This window comes from Talpa europaea (genome assembly GCF_964194135.1).
Source record: "Talpa europaea genome assembly, chromosome: 4".
In the NCBI taxonomy this organism is placed as follows: Eukaryota; Metazoa; Chordata; class Mammalia; order Eulipotyphla; family Talpidae; genus Talpa; species Talpa europaea.
In genome coordinates, this window is record NC_140070.1 from 111,949,847 (window position 1) to 111,966,564 (window position 16,718).

A 16,718-nucleotide genomic window follows, 5' to 3' on the forward strand; every position below is an offset into this window, starting at 1 on the left:
CCACAGAGGTGTGTGTCTGCAAGAAAGGTAAGTCTACCCAGTAAGTCCTCCTTAGCAAGTTGGCATTATAATGACAGAGGACAGAGCCAGGTGATCGAGATTAGAGAGAAATAAGTATTAGAAGACGCTTGTAAGATAGAAGTTCAATTTTCAGCAAACATCTAAGACAAACGGTATTGCCCATAGCTGTCTTTCACATGCTGTCATGACATGACAGGTAAAAGAGTTACTAGCACTTTCAGGGCCAGTAATAACATGGTCCCTTCACATTCATTTCCCTCTTTCTCACATTAATAATGAGAGGCATGTAGCTCTTTCTAAAGACTAGTGGAATTTTTTCTAATCTTTAATAAGGCTCTCCAGTTGGATTAAATCTGGTCTGTTCTTGGGATTTGGAAATGTCTTATAAAATTTTGACATGTTCAGGCTGGGCCAAAGAAATAAATTAAAAAAAAATATTTTAACAAAAATATCAGACACAAAAATGGAAGCCTGTGACTTAGTAACATACTGCCTTGGTCATTGTTAATCTGATCTGTCCCACAGACTTTATCTGTATCCTCAAAGCAAAAATCTAGGAAATATTTCCTTTAAAACTCTCAGAGACACTGTGCTGCTTCCACAGATCCCATTACAAATAAATCATATGAGGAAAATCTCCTTACTTCTGTATAGAAATGAACATGAATTTGGTATAAGATGCCAGACTCCTTGTGTTCCCTAAAATATGAGAAATATAGATGGTAGCAGAGGTAAAGATGGATCCCAGTGAAACCCAGGTCTCCAGAGACTGTGAAGATAATATTTCAGCAGCTTCATAGGTAGCAACACCTGCAAAGAAACTTGGGAAGAAAAGGAAAATATTGACTGGTGTGATGTAATTAAGGCAAGTCAAGTTCATAGATACAATGAGACATATTATTTAGAGTTTCCTAGAAATAACGAGAACTTTGAAAGAGGTGAAATACTACATATTTGGAGGTAGCAAGATTTGATGTTTAAAAGGCAATATCCAGGCATCCCCAGTGGTGCAGCGGTTGAGTGCTGGGTTGTGAAGCTGCCTGCAGCCTCTGCAGAGCTGGTTCGATCCCCAGCCACTGGACGGGGGTCCCACATGGTGCACAGACCTCTCCTGCCACCCACTGCTCCCCTCAGCAGTGTACTTCGGTCCTTCTGCCTGTTTTGCTCCCTGCTCTGGCTCTGGTGAATTCTCTCACCCTCCCGCGCTTCTGACTGTACTCAATGCTTGTATAAATAAATAAATCTTTAAAAAATAAAAAAATAAAAGGCAATACTTGGCCTCCCTGGTGGTGCAGGCAGTTGAGCGCTGCACTGTGAAGCTGTCTGCAGCCTCTGCAGCGAGGGTTCAATCCCTGCCGGCCAGCAAGACTCCCACATGGAGAAGCAGACCTCTCCTGTCTCTCCTCCTGCTCCCCTCAGCAGTGTATTTCAGTCAATCTTCCTGTTCTTTTCCCCACTCTGTCTCTGGTGAATCCTCTCACCCTCCTGTGCATCTGGCCTGTGCCCCAGTTCTTGTATAAAAATAAATAAATCTTACAAAAAAAAAAAAAGGCAATACAGTTAGGTAGCTACTAAGAGTTAAAGATTTGGAACCAAAGAAAATGCCTTTTGAAAACTACTTTTCTAGCCTGGTGTCAGTGGGCAAAATATTTAACCCCACCAATTTATGGTTTCCTCCTCTGAAAAATAGTCACATGGATGGCTCTGTATTCCCTGACTTGCCTTGACTCATAGTGAGGCCATTTTCTCCTGTATATTGCTCTCTTTTGTATTACTTCTTTCCACTTTGGGCCTCCCTTAGGAAGCTGACTATGTTCTGAGCTTTGTTTTAGTCTCTGTTTAAGCTGAAGGCTGGGTGAGTAGACACTCTGCTTCTCCTAAGCCTCAGGCCTAAGCTGTATCCTTCAATCCTATTTCATAAGACTTTTCCTTTGTGGGTCTTCCCAGACATTAATAAATAATATCAGCACTTTCTTTCCTCTTGGCTGCCGATTCTGTAGTGAATATTCTCTTTGGCTGGGAACTTTGGAGAAGAGGAAGAATGAATGGTAAGATTTGGGCACCAAACCAGCCGCACCCTAAACCACACCCAAAATGCATCATGGTGTCTTTTCATAGGATTTTGGGAGGATTAAATAAAAGAATGTGTGTAAAGTGCTAAGCACAGTCCCTGGCATATAGTACCCACTCAGTAAATATTAATTATTGTTAATAATACACACAGATCCCAAATATTTGCCATTGGCTAGCTCTACCTGATCAGATAGTTTTTTGGAAAAGTGCTTTTAGGTAGGACTTCTCAATATTTGATTGATAAAAACTGGAACATAATAGGTATTCTAAATGTTAGTTTTCTTCCTGTGGTTCACTAAAGAAGCAAGAATTTTTCTTTGAGTATATTACTCTTTTCTGGGAGTATTCACTCTATGAAATATTCTGGTTATACACATAAATGTCTGTCCTTTGAGCTTTAGGTAGCCAATAGTCATGGAAGGATAGAAATGCAAGCTCCTCAAGTCTACTTTGGTGGATTGTGCTTAATGAATCACAGAGTGGGTGAGCTATGTCTTGCAAAGAATTTTAACTTTCTATGTTAAAAGTTCCTTTTTAATTTTCTCTTACAGAAATAAAGACCATAGTTGAGAGTAAAGGGATGATATTCAGGGAAAGGAAAGCAACTTTGAAAAGCAGGTCCTAGCAAAGTAGTGGGAAGTTGGGGACTGAAGAAGCACAAGGGCTGCCATAACACTTCTGATGTGACTGGCAAGTAGGTTCAGGAAACATTGTGTCATAACTAATATTTAGTTTTCCCATTTTGGCTTTGCAATTTCATTTAGCTTCCTTCATGCATGTCTTCAGCAAAAGTTGTTTGAGTTCCATGCTCAATGCTTAAGGAATGACATTTGATGCATACATACGATTAGGCTGATGAATAAGGGGAGAGACCCTTATTTGTCTCCCCCAAAGGGCTCTCATGAGGACCAAAGGAAGGAAGGTATTTTATAATATCTAAGAGAGTCTTCTCATTGATGGAAGTTGATAGTCTGGTCTTCCTTTAAAGTACACAGAGAATGGTTGGTGCAGGGAGGGACTCTTGCAGAGAAGCAGACAGTATTTATTTAGAATTCCTATCAATTTTCTGAACCAGTGGAAGGTTGCATTTCACAGGCAAGGATCAGAGATGAAATATTCCCTCATGCAGTTTCATAGACCTGCATACCTTTGCCATGGATTGGAAAACAGGGACAGCAATGGGTGAAAGAGAAGAAAGACAGTGTCAGCAAAGTTCAGGGTGTTAGGCATCATCCTCCACAGTGACAGCTGCCAGGACTCATGCCTTCTGAGCCATGATGAGGATGGTCAGTACATTGGATTTGGGCACATTCCCGAGGCCTTGCATCACACTGCCAGGTTGGTGGTCCTGCTCATCTAAGTTCATTCTCCTTCTCAGTCTCACAGAACATGTGCTTTCCAGGCTGCCATATCTGATTTCCTCCAAGAAAGGATTATTCATAGGTGCTCTCACAGTCATACCATCAACACCAGGGAGAGCTGCCTCCCTGCTGGGTCAGAGGATCTCCAGACCCACAGGTTATGAAACATAGAAACTCCAAGGAAGATTCCCTGGAAAGTGGATATGATTTGTGTGACATCTCCCTCACAACCCCAATGACCCTAACTCTTTACATTGTGTTGTTACATATTTAAAGATGAAAAAAAGAAGCATGTGAGAAAAGGAGCTGGACTTTGAATCCCTCACCTCAAGGGAATCCTTCTTACTTGAAGGGAAGGGAAAGTAGCATATTTTGTAACTTCCACTTGTTGCATGGATTCTAGGGCTAGATTTAAAAAAAAAAAAATAAATTACCCTCAAAGCATTGCTTTGATTTAGATAGTTTTAACACTACATTTCGGATCAAACAATCAAGGGAGAGACAGAGACAGTGTAGGCAACTTCCTCAGAGTCACCTAGTTATTAAGGGTGAGAACTGGAAATTCAACCAAATGAAGGGACTTCAAAGTCCATGTTCATAGGTGTCACCTTTTTCTGGAAAATGAAAGTGCTAGTGGTGTCCGGGTCCCTTCTCTTTCCAAAATTCTATGATCTTGCTTAACCCTAAAATAAATCACTTCATTTTTGAACTGTAAAGAATATCATACTATTCAGAGTATCCTCTCTTCCAGGCATATATAAGGTGCTTAAAAATATTAGTTGATTAGAACATAACTGAATTTTCAAAGCCTCATTTTCTTTATTTCTAAAATGATGATGATAGTCCCTGAAATACCAGCCCCGATAGGTTGCTATAAGACTCAAATGAAATCCTGTGTTTGGAAGCACTGTGTTAAAATATAGGATTATAATATTACATGGAATATATAATAGTATTGTTATAGATATGTATGAAGGTAAGTCTATATGTGATAACTCTATTCAATGACTGGCACAAATAAACAATCAGCATTCAAAGAAAGAAACAGAACATTGCTGGGATTGCAAAACTCATTTTGTGCTCTCATCAAGACCCACTCATCCCAATGATAACTGAACCTGGCAATAGAGGCAAATATTCTCTGCTTTTTACTATACTTAATTGAAATAATACATGCCCTCTTGTGTCTGTTTTCTTTCACTAAGCAGTTTATTTGTGATATTCATTAATTCATTGATATTTTTAGATGTAATTTTAAATCTTTCTTTCTCACTGTTGTATAACTTTACATTATGGGACTATAGCACAACTTATTTATACAACCTACTGATGATGGGGCATTTTAGTATTTTACTATTATGAAAAGTATACTGTGAACATTCTACTACATGTCTTTTGAACATATAGATGTCTTTCAATTGAATATATCCCTACAATTAGATATATGATCAATTAAATATATATACGTATGTGTATTTAACTGTAATTGATACTTTGCCAAACAATTTACTAAAGTACTTAAATTAATTTGTAGTCCCACCAGAATTCTGATATTTAAGATTTATTAATATCAAAATTTTTTATTCATCAAAAGTTACTACCAGAAGAATAAGAATGCTACTCACAAGTGGAGAAAATACTGCAAATACATATAATTGAAAAAATATTTGTATTCAAAATGCATACATAATAAGAAAATTAAGTTCTATAGAGAAAAAAGGACAAAACATTAAAACAGACACTTCAAGAGGATAACATCTAATAGCCAATAAGCACGTGAGAAGACAGTTAACAGCTTTAGTCTCAGGGAAATGTACATTAAAACCCTAATGACATAATATTACACATCCACCAAAATGATGAACAGTGAAGCATTTTTAAAAAATGATAAATCTAAGTTCTATATGAAGCTAGGAAACCATAATGCACCTAGAAATTAAGAATTCAGTTTGTGTGTGTGTGTCTGTGTGGCTAAATTCATAATAGGAGCAGGATGGAGGAAAATATATAGACATTAAGGATATTAGTTTCTTTTAGGAAACCTCAAATTAATTAAGAATGATACAAATACATCAGTTTGGGTCATTTTCAAAATTCAGTTTCCCGGGCTTACCTGGTGGTGCAGGCAGTTGAGGGCAGCACTGTGAAGCTGTCCTTAGCCTTTGCAGTGCCATTTTGAATCCTTCTGGCTAGGGAGCAACCCACATGGTGCAGGAGACCTCTCCTGTCTTGCCTGCTGCTCCCTTCAGCAGTGTATTTCAGTCAGTCTGCCTGTTCTGCCTGTTCTGCTCCCTGCTCTGTATCTGGTGAATCCTCTCACCCTCCCGCACATCTAGGCTGTACCCCGGTTCTTGTATAAATAAATATATCTTTAAAAATTTTTTTAAAAATCAGTTTCCCACTGAGGTAGAATCTGAGATGGGGATTTTTTTTTTTAATGGACACTTCTTTTCTTGTTTAAGATGGAGATTTTAAAAGAAATCTAACTTAATGAAGGAGTACTTGAGAACAAGACCTGGAGGGTAACAAAGAACTGAGCAGAAGTGGAGTTCTATTGCAATGTAGTCCTTTCAAGGACCCCAGTCACCCTACAGAAAGCTTTGGATTTAGGTCCATCATTAGAGTGTCCCAAATCAGAGTGTGAGGCTAGACATTTATGCTTCCACTTTAAAGTGAATCAGGATTCCTTCTAGGAAGGGGGGATAAGGACATTGATTGAGCCAGCTCTTTAGCCAACAGACTTCCACAGAAGAGGTTGTCAGCACCTAGCTGAAAGAATACCTCTGTCTCAAAGGGTGGAAGAGGATACAGAGAGGTACATCACAGCATCTTCTAAAATTATCTTCACAAATGCTTTAATCAAAGGGATTTCTGAAGTCTTATTGTCGGAAATTGGTACAACCACTTCATTTTATTATTTGTGATTCCTGTTTATATGGAATGTTTCCCCCCCTTTTATTTTTTAATTTTTACAGTACAGTATTTTTGCAATCCAGTAAAATTATTAAGATACAGGGCCTCCCCTGGTGGCGCAGGTGGTTGAGCACCACACTGTTAAGCTGTCCACAGTCTCTGCAGCGACGGTTCGATCCCTGCGAGCATCCCACTTGGTGCAGCAGACCTCTCCTATTGCGCTCACTGCTCCCCTCAGCAGTGTATTTTGTCAGTATGCCTGTTCTGTTCCCCACTCTGTCTCTGCTGAAACCTCTCACCCTCCCGTGCATCTGGCCTGTACCCTGGTTCTTGTATAAATAAATAAATAAATAAATCTTAAAAAAATATATTAAGATACAGTATTTTACAGCTGTACAGTATTTTACAGTGTCAAGTACAGTATTTTAAAGTTATAAAAATAGTTCAAAATCGGGGCCTCCCTGTTGACACAAGGGGTTAAGTCTCAGCACTATCAAGCTATCAGCAGCTACTACAGTACCTGCTTGATTCTGGCCAGAGAGCTGACCCCCATATGGTGTAGTAGACCTCTCCTTTCTTGCCCGCTGCTCCCCTCAGCAGTGTATTTGTTAGTCTGACTGTTCTGTTCCCTGCTCTGTCTCTGATGAATCATCTCACCCCCCTGCACCTCTGGCCTATATCCCAGTTCTTGTATGCATAAATAAATAAACCTTTAAAAAATAATACAAAATATTCCGAGATACCCTTCAGTTAGTTCCCCCTAATGTTAGCATCTTATAACATCACAGAACTTCTGTCAAAATTTTAAAATCTGGCAGTGTTATATTAAAAAGCTCTTGATTTTATCAGATTTTACCAGTTTTTTCCAGGATCCAATCAAAGATATAATATTTTGTTTATTGATCATACAATATTGGTGACATTCCTTTGTCTCTTGTATCTGAAAATTCTTACTCTTCACTGTTTTCATGAGCTTTGAAAAGTACTGATCAGGTATTAGAATGCCCTCTATATGGATTTTTCTTAATCTTTTTTATTATAATTTTTTTCATCATTACAGATGTCATGAATTTGAGTGAAGATGTGCTTCCCTCACTATAAAGATGAAGTGTACTTCTCATTACATTATATAAGGAAATAAATTATAGAAACATGACATCACTGGCAATCTTAACCTTTGTTGTTTCTTTAAGTTAGTCTGCCAGGTACTCTCCTGTAAATTTCCTATACTTTATTATTTGGAAACAATTTTCTAAATAGAGCCCACACTCAAGAAGAAGAGAATTAAGTCTAGTTTCTGGAAGGAGAGGTAGCTACACATATTCTTGAATTTTTTTGTAAAAAAGAACTGTTCTATCTTTCCCATTTATATCTTTGGTTCAATCACTAATAAATTATCAGTATGGACTTAGCATATTTACTCTAAACTTCACAAGATTGCTCTCTGTATAATCCAAGATAGCATGGCATTCTCTCTCTTTTTTTTTTTTTTTTCCTCAAATTATTCTACCTTTGACCATTTGGGAGTTCTTTCTTTCAGGTTGACTCTGATGTCCTTTTGACATGCCCTATCCTTTGGTTTTCTAAGCATTTCTTTACTTCCTAGCCCTGTAAGATGGTCTGGGTTCTTTCCTAGCATTGCATTTCCTATTAACAACTTTCCCAGGAACTTTAGTTCCTTTCAATAGTAGATCCAAGTTTCTGTCCTATATTGTTTTCCCTATGCCTAAAGAATTTTTTTTTTGACACTCCTGCTAGAAAAGATTTGCTGGCAATAAATTACCCCAGATTTTTTTTTTTTGTCTGAGATAAACTATTTCTTTCTCACATTTGAAGCAAAAGTTTCCCATGTATAGAATTGTAGATTGGTGGTTTTGTTTTGCTTTTCCTTTTAACACTAAAAATATTGTTTCACTCTTTTCTAGCTTACATGATTTTTGATGACAAGGCTGTTGTATTTCTTATCCATGTTCTTCTATAGGAAAATTTTTTTTTGTTGTTTTGTTTTTTGTCTGTCTTCATTCAAGAGTTTCTATTGTTCTTTGGTTTTCTGAATTTTAACACAATGCTTATACACACACACACACACACGCGCGCACACACACACACACACACACATATATATATAGAGAGAGAGAGAGGAGAAAGATAGGAATATTTGTTTATTTGTTTATTATTGTTTCTTTTTAGCACTCTCTGAAATCCTGAATGTATAGTTTTGTATGCCTAAAATTAATTTTGGTAAGTTCTCGATCATTATTACTTCACTTTTATTTTTTATTTATTTATTTTCTATTTATTTATTTATTTATTTATACCAGCACTGGGTACAGTCAGAAGCGCGGGAGGGTGAGAGAATTCACCAGAGCCAGAGCGGGGAGCAGAGCAGGCAGAAGGACTGAAGTACACGGCTGAGGGAAGCAGCGGGCGGCAGGAGAGGTCTGCGCGCCATGTGGGACCCCCCTCCGGTGGCGGGGGAGCAGCCGGGGATCCAACTGGCGCTGCAGAGGCTGCGGGCAGCTTCGCAACCCAGCGCTCAACCGCTCCGCCACCGGGGAGGCCCTATTACTTCACTTTAAAAAAAAAAAAAAATCTATCCTCCTTTTTCCCCTCTGGTATTCCAAGTCGATTCCCACAGTTATTGGTTCTTTTGTAATGTTTCCTTTTTTTTTAATATTCTCTTTTCTCTTTGAATTTTAGTTTGTAAGTTTCTTTTTTCCTATCTCAGTTGAAATTCTGATTCATGAACAATGTTAAGTTTACAGATAAGCCATCAAGGTGTTCTTCATTAAGGGTACAGTGCTTAATATTTCTAGAAATTCCTTTTGATTCTCACTGTTTACATTTCTCATCTGTTCCTTGGATGTTGTCTATTTTTTAGAGCTCTTAAAATATTCACCATTGTCATTTAAAATTCCTTTTGTGATAATTTCAATATCTGCCATACCGAGGGAAGGGTGGTTCTGAGGATAATTTGTCTCTTGAAACTATGTTTTTTCTTGCTATTTGGCATGAAAGTTGGATATGTTTTGTTTGGTAATAGAGACTGAGATAAATAAACCTTTAGTTTCGAGATTTAGGTTAATCTGGTTAGGAGCTGGGCTGTGTTTAATGTTTGCTGTATCTGTAAGTGCCAAAAGATTCAAATTCCTTTAGTGTTCTTGTTTTGTCTCCTCTCCTGACTTTGGGCTTCCTTAAATACTCCTCTTCAGAGAATCTGTGTACTACAGCTTTTTTTTTTTAGCTGTAATCCACTGTTATTATCTCAGTCCAATTGGTGTGGTGGGAGGATAATGGAAGGGAGATGTTCTGTAATCTTCTGATTGGAATGTCAGCCTCTCCGTGGCCTATGTATCAGGAGCATGACATTCACAAATGTTTTTCTAGTTATTTGTTTGGAACAGGACAAATAAATGTCCAAAACTGAATATTGGAGCATGACAACAGTCATGAATTCTGACTTATTTGTAGACAACATTTGAATTTTCAAGGTTCATTTAACTTGAACAAACATCAGGACTAGGTACAGAAAAAACTTTTTGCCTATGCCATAAAATTTTGTGTTCTATTTAAAAGAAAGATAGGGCCTCCCTGGTGGCACAGGCTGTTGAGTGCCATACTGTGAAGCTGTCTGCAGCCTCTGCAGCGCCCGTTCGATCCAGGCCAGCCGGCAAGAATCCCACATGGAGCCGCAGACCTCTCCTGTCTCCCCCGCTGCTCCCCTCAGCAGTGTATTTCGGTCACTCTGCCTGTTCTGTTCCTCACTCTGTCTCTGGTGAATCCTCTCACCCTCCTGCACATCTGGCCTGTACCCTGGTTCTTATATAAAAATAAATAAATCTTTTAAAATAAATAAATAAACAAACAAACAAATAAATAAATAAATAAAAGATCGTGGAAGAAGGAGAAAATCTTTCAACCAAAGGAATTTTGGGAAGAAGAGAGATAAGAAATGTGAGTTCAAGTTCCAGTATTTTTGTTTATTCACCTACCAGAACCTGCAATTTCGTGGCAATTTTTAGAGGTTTTGGAAATATTTCACTAGGATGGAGAAGACTAGAAACATGAGCTATTCTGGGATATGTCTTTACACAGCATGGAGGAGGAAAACAACCCTAGAACTCAAGCTTTGGGCTAAGTATCACCTTCAGTATTACACATGTAGGTATAGGACCAATGACATGGTGGCGCAGCCCAATAGTGTGACGGAAGATTCTGGACAATGTTATTGTTTCTTTTATCTCTATGGAAAGAAACTGTGTATCCTGAAAATGGGATCTAGACATATCCAAAAGAAAGAGACCTGATGCTCAGAGACAACTGTGCTTCCCCACTGGAAAAAATTAGACAAAACAAGTCACACTTGAATTATCACCCATTTGGGGAGCAGCACAAACCATCTGACTTCATGAACAATGTCAGGAAGAATATAGATGTCACACTGAGTTATTTCACTCCTATGTCCATGAGGGTTATCCTTATACTTAAACTAGGTTTTTCCCCATTATACACCCCACTGCCATCTTCTAGAGAAATCAGAATGGGGGGCCTCTCCTGGTGGCGCAGGTGGTTGAGCGCCACGCTGTGAAGCTGTCAGCAGCCTCTGTAGCGCCAGTTTGATCCTGGCCAGCCAGAGAGGATCCCACATGGCACCACAGACTCCTCCTGTCTCCCCCGCTACTCCCCTCAGCAGTGTATTTCCTCAGTCTGCCTGTTCTATTCCCCACTCTCTCTCTGGTGAATCCTCTCACCCTCCCTTGCATCTTGCCTATACCCTGGTTCTTGTATAAAATAAATCTAAAAAAACAAAAAGGAAATCAGAGTGGGAATTGCACACAAGAAATCTGAAAACTGAGCCTGTTTCTTACTCAATCAGAGACTTAGTTATTTAGAGACAATGCTTAAAGTATGAAGACTGTCTAAAATTATGATTAGAATTCAATATTTTATTTTTAAATAGTTATATGTAAATGGAATAAATAATACAAATAAAGAGAAGATAATATGATAAGAATTGTGATAATAGTGAAAAGTAGATGCTATGGAAACAATGAAGAAATATAAATTAATTCCATGATGTGGATAATCATGAAGCAAGCCTTAACGAAATTAAGAATGATTTCAGGTAAAGAAAAAGAGAGTTAGGCATTTAATCAAATAAAACAACCATGAGTAAGTCAAAATTATAAAAACATTTCAGAAATGACAAATAATCCAATGTGTTTAAATCTTAAGATATTGGAAAGGGAGTCTCTTAATTAAAACAAAGTTAGTGGAATGGCTTTCAATGATATAAGGATGTTAACTTTGTTATTATTAGTAACTTACAATTTATCGTTTTTCTAGGCACTTTTTATGCACTAAGCTGTTTTAATTGTTTATTATTGTCCCACAAACTACCACATAATTTATGAATTAAAACTTTTTAATATCTCTGTTTCTGAAGCTCAGTAATCTTGTACTAACTTAGCTGTGGTTTTAAAGAGCTGAATTCGAGAAATTGACTGATTGTGTTCTCAACTGAAGCTTCAACTACAAAATAATTGCTTCCAAGCTTACTCAGGGGTAATATATATATATATAACTCATTTACTTGCAGTTATGGGGTTGAGGATGCCATTTTCTTGTTGGCTAGAGAATGGAAATTGTTGCTACTTCCTAGACTCTATTCAAGTTCCAACATGGCCACTTAGTTTTATCAGATTGACAAAATGAATCTCTTGATCAAGTCTCTAACAATATAGTTTGATACAAAATAATGGGATCATATAAGTGGTATATTTTCACTGTTGCTGAATTCTATTGATTAAAATAAAGTCACTGATCCTCTCCACCCTTAAGGCCATGGGATAACTTAAAAGCACATATACCAGTATCAAGGATAGTGATTATTCTGTTCGAATTCATATCTTCTTACTGTGCTATGTTGCATCCCTTCACAAAACAAACTCAGTACACCCAAAAGTGAACTCATCATGTTTCCTATCTCAGTCAGGTTGCAGACAACAATAAAAAAATATTCAACCAAAACTGACTTGAGACAAAAAATATGCAAATAATATTCTGGACAATGTTATTCTTCCTGACATCATTCATGAAGTCAGATGGTTTGTGCTGCTCCCCAAATGGGTGATAATTCAAGTATAACTTGTTTTGTCTAATTTTTTCCAGTGGGGAAGCACAGTTGTCTCTGATCATCAGGTCTCTTTCTTTTGGATATGTCTAGATCCCATTTTCAGGATACACAGTTTCTTTCCATAGAGATAAAAGAAGCAATAACATTGTCCAGAATCTTATTTGTCCAGAATCAGAATCTGGACAATTCTGAAATAATCCAGAAGAAGAAACAAATATAGAAGAAGAAGAAGAAACAAATATAATCCAGAAGAAGAAGAAACAAATATACCATATGGTATATGGTAACTGGAAAGTCCAAGTAAGACATAAGGAGGTGCTTGATTTATGAGCTAGCATAGTCATATTTAATCAAGAATGTTGTTTGCAACAGTACTAACAAGAGTGAAAAATCAGAAACCTCTTATATACCCATCAATTAAAAAATGGGAGAAAATATTTGTACACCATACATCTGAAAAGGAACTCATACCAAAGATCTATGAAGAGGTCATACAATTCAACAAAAAGAAAACAAACAACCCAATCAAACAAATGTCCCAAAGAATTAAATGGGTGCTTCTCCAAAGACCTGCAAATAGCCAACAGGCACATGAAAAATGCTCATTATCACTTACCATCTGAGAAATACAAATCAAGCTCACAATGAGATACCACCTCTCATCTGTGAAAATGGTCCATTTCAAAAAGACCAGAGACAACAAGTGCTGGTGAAGGTGTGGAGAAAAAGGAACCAAACTTCTTAGACTTTTGGTGAGAATTGTAGATTCATCTAGCCCAAATGGGAAAAGTATGGAAGTTTTTCAAAGTTTCTAAAAATGGATCTTCCATCAACCTAGTAATCCCACTCCTAGTTATCTACCCAAAGAACAAAAACACTAATTCAAAAAGAAACTTACACTCACATGTTTACTGCAACAGTATTCACAATAGCCAAGCTGTGGAAACAACCTAACTGGCAAAAAAAAAAAAAAAAAAAAAAAGAGAGAGAGAGAGAGAGAGAGAGTGCCTCTAGAAGATATACTATATATGCACAATGGAATAATGGAATACTATTTAGTGATCAAAAAAGATAGTCATGCCATTTGTGGCAACATGGATGGAGCTGGAAGGGATTATGGTAAATGAAATAATCTGGAAGAAGAAACAAATATAGCATATGGTATTACTTATTTGTGCAATATAGAGAAACCAAGCAAAGGTGAAATGATCTTGAATACCCAGGAAATAAAAGCTAGGAAAAAGTGAAGAAAATCCAGGGAGAGATTTACTTTCAGTCTATATTTAAGTATATAACATTGAGTGACAATTAAAAATTGCCTGGAATTTTTAATAACGATCAAGAGAAGTTATAACTACCAACACATCAAAAAGTCACTTTTAGAAATAATATAGATTCCATCTTAAGAACAAGACTGAGGGCCTCCCCTGGTGGTGCAGCGGTTGAGCACTGGGCTGCCAGGTTACCCGCAGCCTCTGCAACACCGGTTCGTTCCCCGGCCGCCAGCAAGGGTTCCCCCCACACACAAAAAGAATAGAACTGACCTTACTAGAGGGGAAGGAGAGATTGAGCACAGTTGACTATGGTGTTGGAACATGAGTGTTCCAACAATGTAATAATGACACTTGAAAGGGGAGCTATTATATTCACAAACACTAACAATGTTGTAAACACAATAAATAAATTATTATTTATTTAAATAATTATTAAATTAATAATAATAATAATTTAATAATAATTATTAAATTATTATTAATAATTATTAAATTTTTAATAATAATTATTAAATTATTTAAATAATTATTAAATTATTGCCTCAATAAATAAATTAATTAAGCATATAAACAAATCAATTATGATATATAGCCCTATAGTATAATAGTATTCAATAATTAAAATCAATGAACTTGATCTATCAGCATAAGTAAATCTTAAAAACATAATTTTCTTTTACAAAAATGTAATATGCAGTAAGATACACACAGAAAGATACCATTCATGTAAATTCTTAAAGTGCAAATAGCTTGGATTGGATTACTACATGATCCCCACAAAATTCATAATCCCCTCTTCATCACAAAAAGAACTCTGGCCAAATATGGCCACCAAATAGACAATGCATTTTTCCACCCCTATTAATTAGGAACCTGAAGAAGTATTATTTATGCTGGAATATCTTTTGATCGTCATCATGTTTAAAATTAAAATTAGATATTAAAAGAGTTTTACTTCACTTAAAATCATAATACATGTTTATATAATGTCTTACTTTATTAAAAAATAACACCAACAATAAATTTAATGATGGACAAATGCATGTTTTTGGGAAATAAATTCTGACTTTATTCACAACAATATATAGTAATATTGTGTTGCTATACATAAAAGCTTGGCCTCACACAGACATATATTTGTAGCAAATTAAAGATACCTTAAAAGAATCCTAGAGATCTTAGAAACCCTGAAGTTATAGCTGAAAACTGCTGCCTTGGGAGATGGTCAAACAATAAAATCTTAATGAGTCAAGATGACATAGCAACTTAATTTCTCCATGTAAATGTCAAATGGATTTTGCATATTAATCTATAATTCTCAAGATTCTCTATTTGAAATTTCCTAGCATATTTTCCCTTACTTTCCATTAGCCAAACAGGTTGCATGACACTCCAAATCAATCACTGGCGAAAGGAAAACACACCAGCAAATGCATTAGCCTTTATCTCATCAAGTTCCACCTTGAGGGTCTGCTAAAGTTTGGCAGCCATTGCTACCTCATGCAAAAATAAAACAAACAAACAAAAAACCCCAACAAATTCTGTTAGCACGAAAAGAATGGGAAATGCTGCTGGACAGACAATATAACTGTGTCTTCCACAACAACAATAATGTACTTTTATTTTACCTAAACTCTTCCTTCGTGTTAGATAACATAAGGTAGACAAAAGCATCCCACTGCTTATGCTGCTTTCTAAATACATCAATACAAAGAGGATAGCCACTATCCAATCAATGCCTTGACTTTTATTCAATTTTGTTTAGCTCCTTTGACTCCACATACCAGTTTATATTTATATATTCTTGTGTGGCTAGGATTTTGCATAATGATAAGCAATATTGCACACACTTAGTGCAGTCAAATTTCATCCTCTGATTGTTAATTCTCTGAAGGCATGAATGTAATTTATTTTCTTCACTATTTTGTTTCTGAATTCTCAGCCTGTGTCTTGCACAAAATATGCATTTAATGTACCTTCTAAATGGTTAAATCTTGTTATTTCATATCATTTCTCATCATCTATTAGATCCACCTTCTTGTCTCCACTGAAACACTCCTCTACACAGAAAAAATTTTCCTCCACAAAATGTCGAAGTAATAACCAGCACTTTTCTAGTACTAATTTTGTGTCACCAGCTTTTCTAAGGATTTTATGTATATGTATGCACATTCCTGCTACTTAATTTAATCAGAATAATCACCCAGAAAATCGCCAGTCATATTCAAATTGCAAGTCATGAAGTCACTATATTCTATATGTCCTTAAATTTGGGGCTATCACAGAAAGTGGAAAACACAAAACACCCTACCCCAAATTCTATATGTAAGCAACTATCATAGAAAATAGCATAGAAGAGAGACAGATGGCATTGAGAAAGATATCCTTTGCAACTCATTCCATAAGCCATGGAACCCACCCTTCACCCAGTAATCAGTGTCCAAAGAGCTCAGTGGGCCAGGTCAAGTTACCTCACTAGACACAGGACACCCATGGCTGTGGAAAGTCCCCTGAAGTCACTGGAACGTACACAGGAGTGTGTTTATGGATATAAATATAAAATGTTTCACTCACCTCAGCCCCCAAATCTGACCTTATTTGTCAGTGCTACCTTGGCTGGGTCTGGAGGGCAAGGAAAGAATATATTGACAGCTGATGCTTTGACAGATGCAGGGAGGCGTGTGTGCTGGAGGTGAGGAGGAAGCTGTTATGCTCTGCCTGCATCTTCACCCTGGCTGTCTGCAGAGCTCCAATGGTAGATGAAGCTATTCTGGCTCCAGGAAATTCCGAACACTTTCTGTTGTAGTTGTTGCTGTTTCCTCTAGAGTAATTTTTTCTTGTAAAAATAACATGATCTCAATTTTTAAAATAGAAGCTAGAGGAAAAAAGAATTCATAATCTCCAACACCAAGCACAATCATTTTAGCACTTCACAAAAAT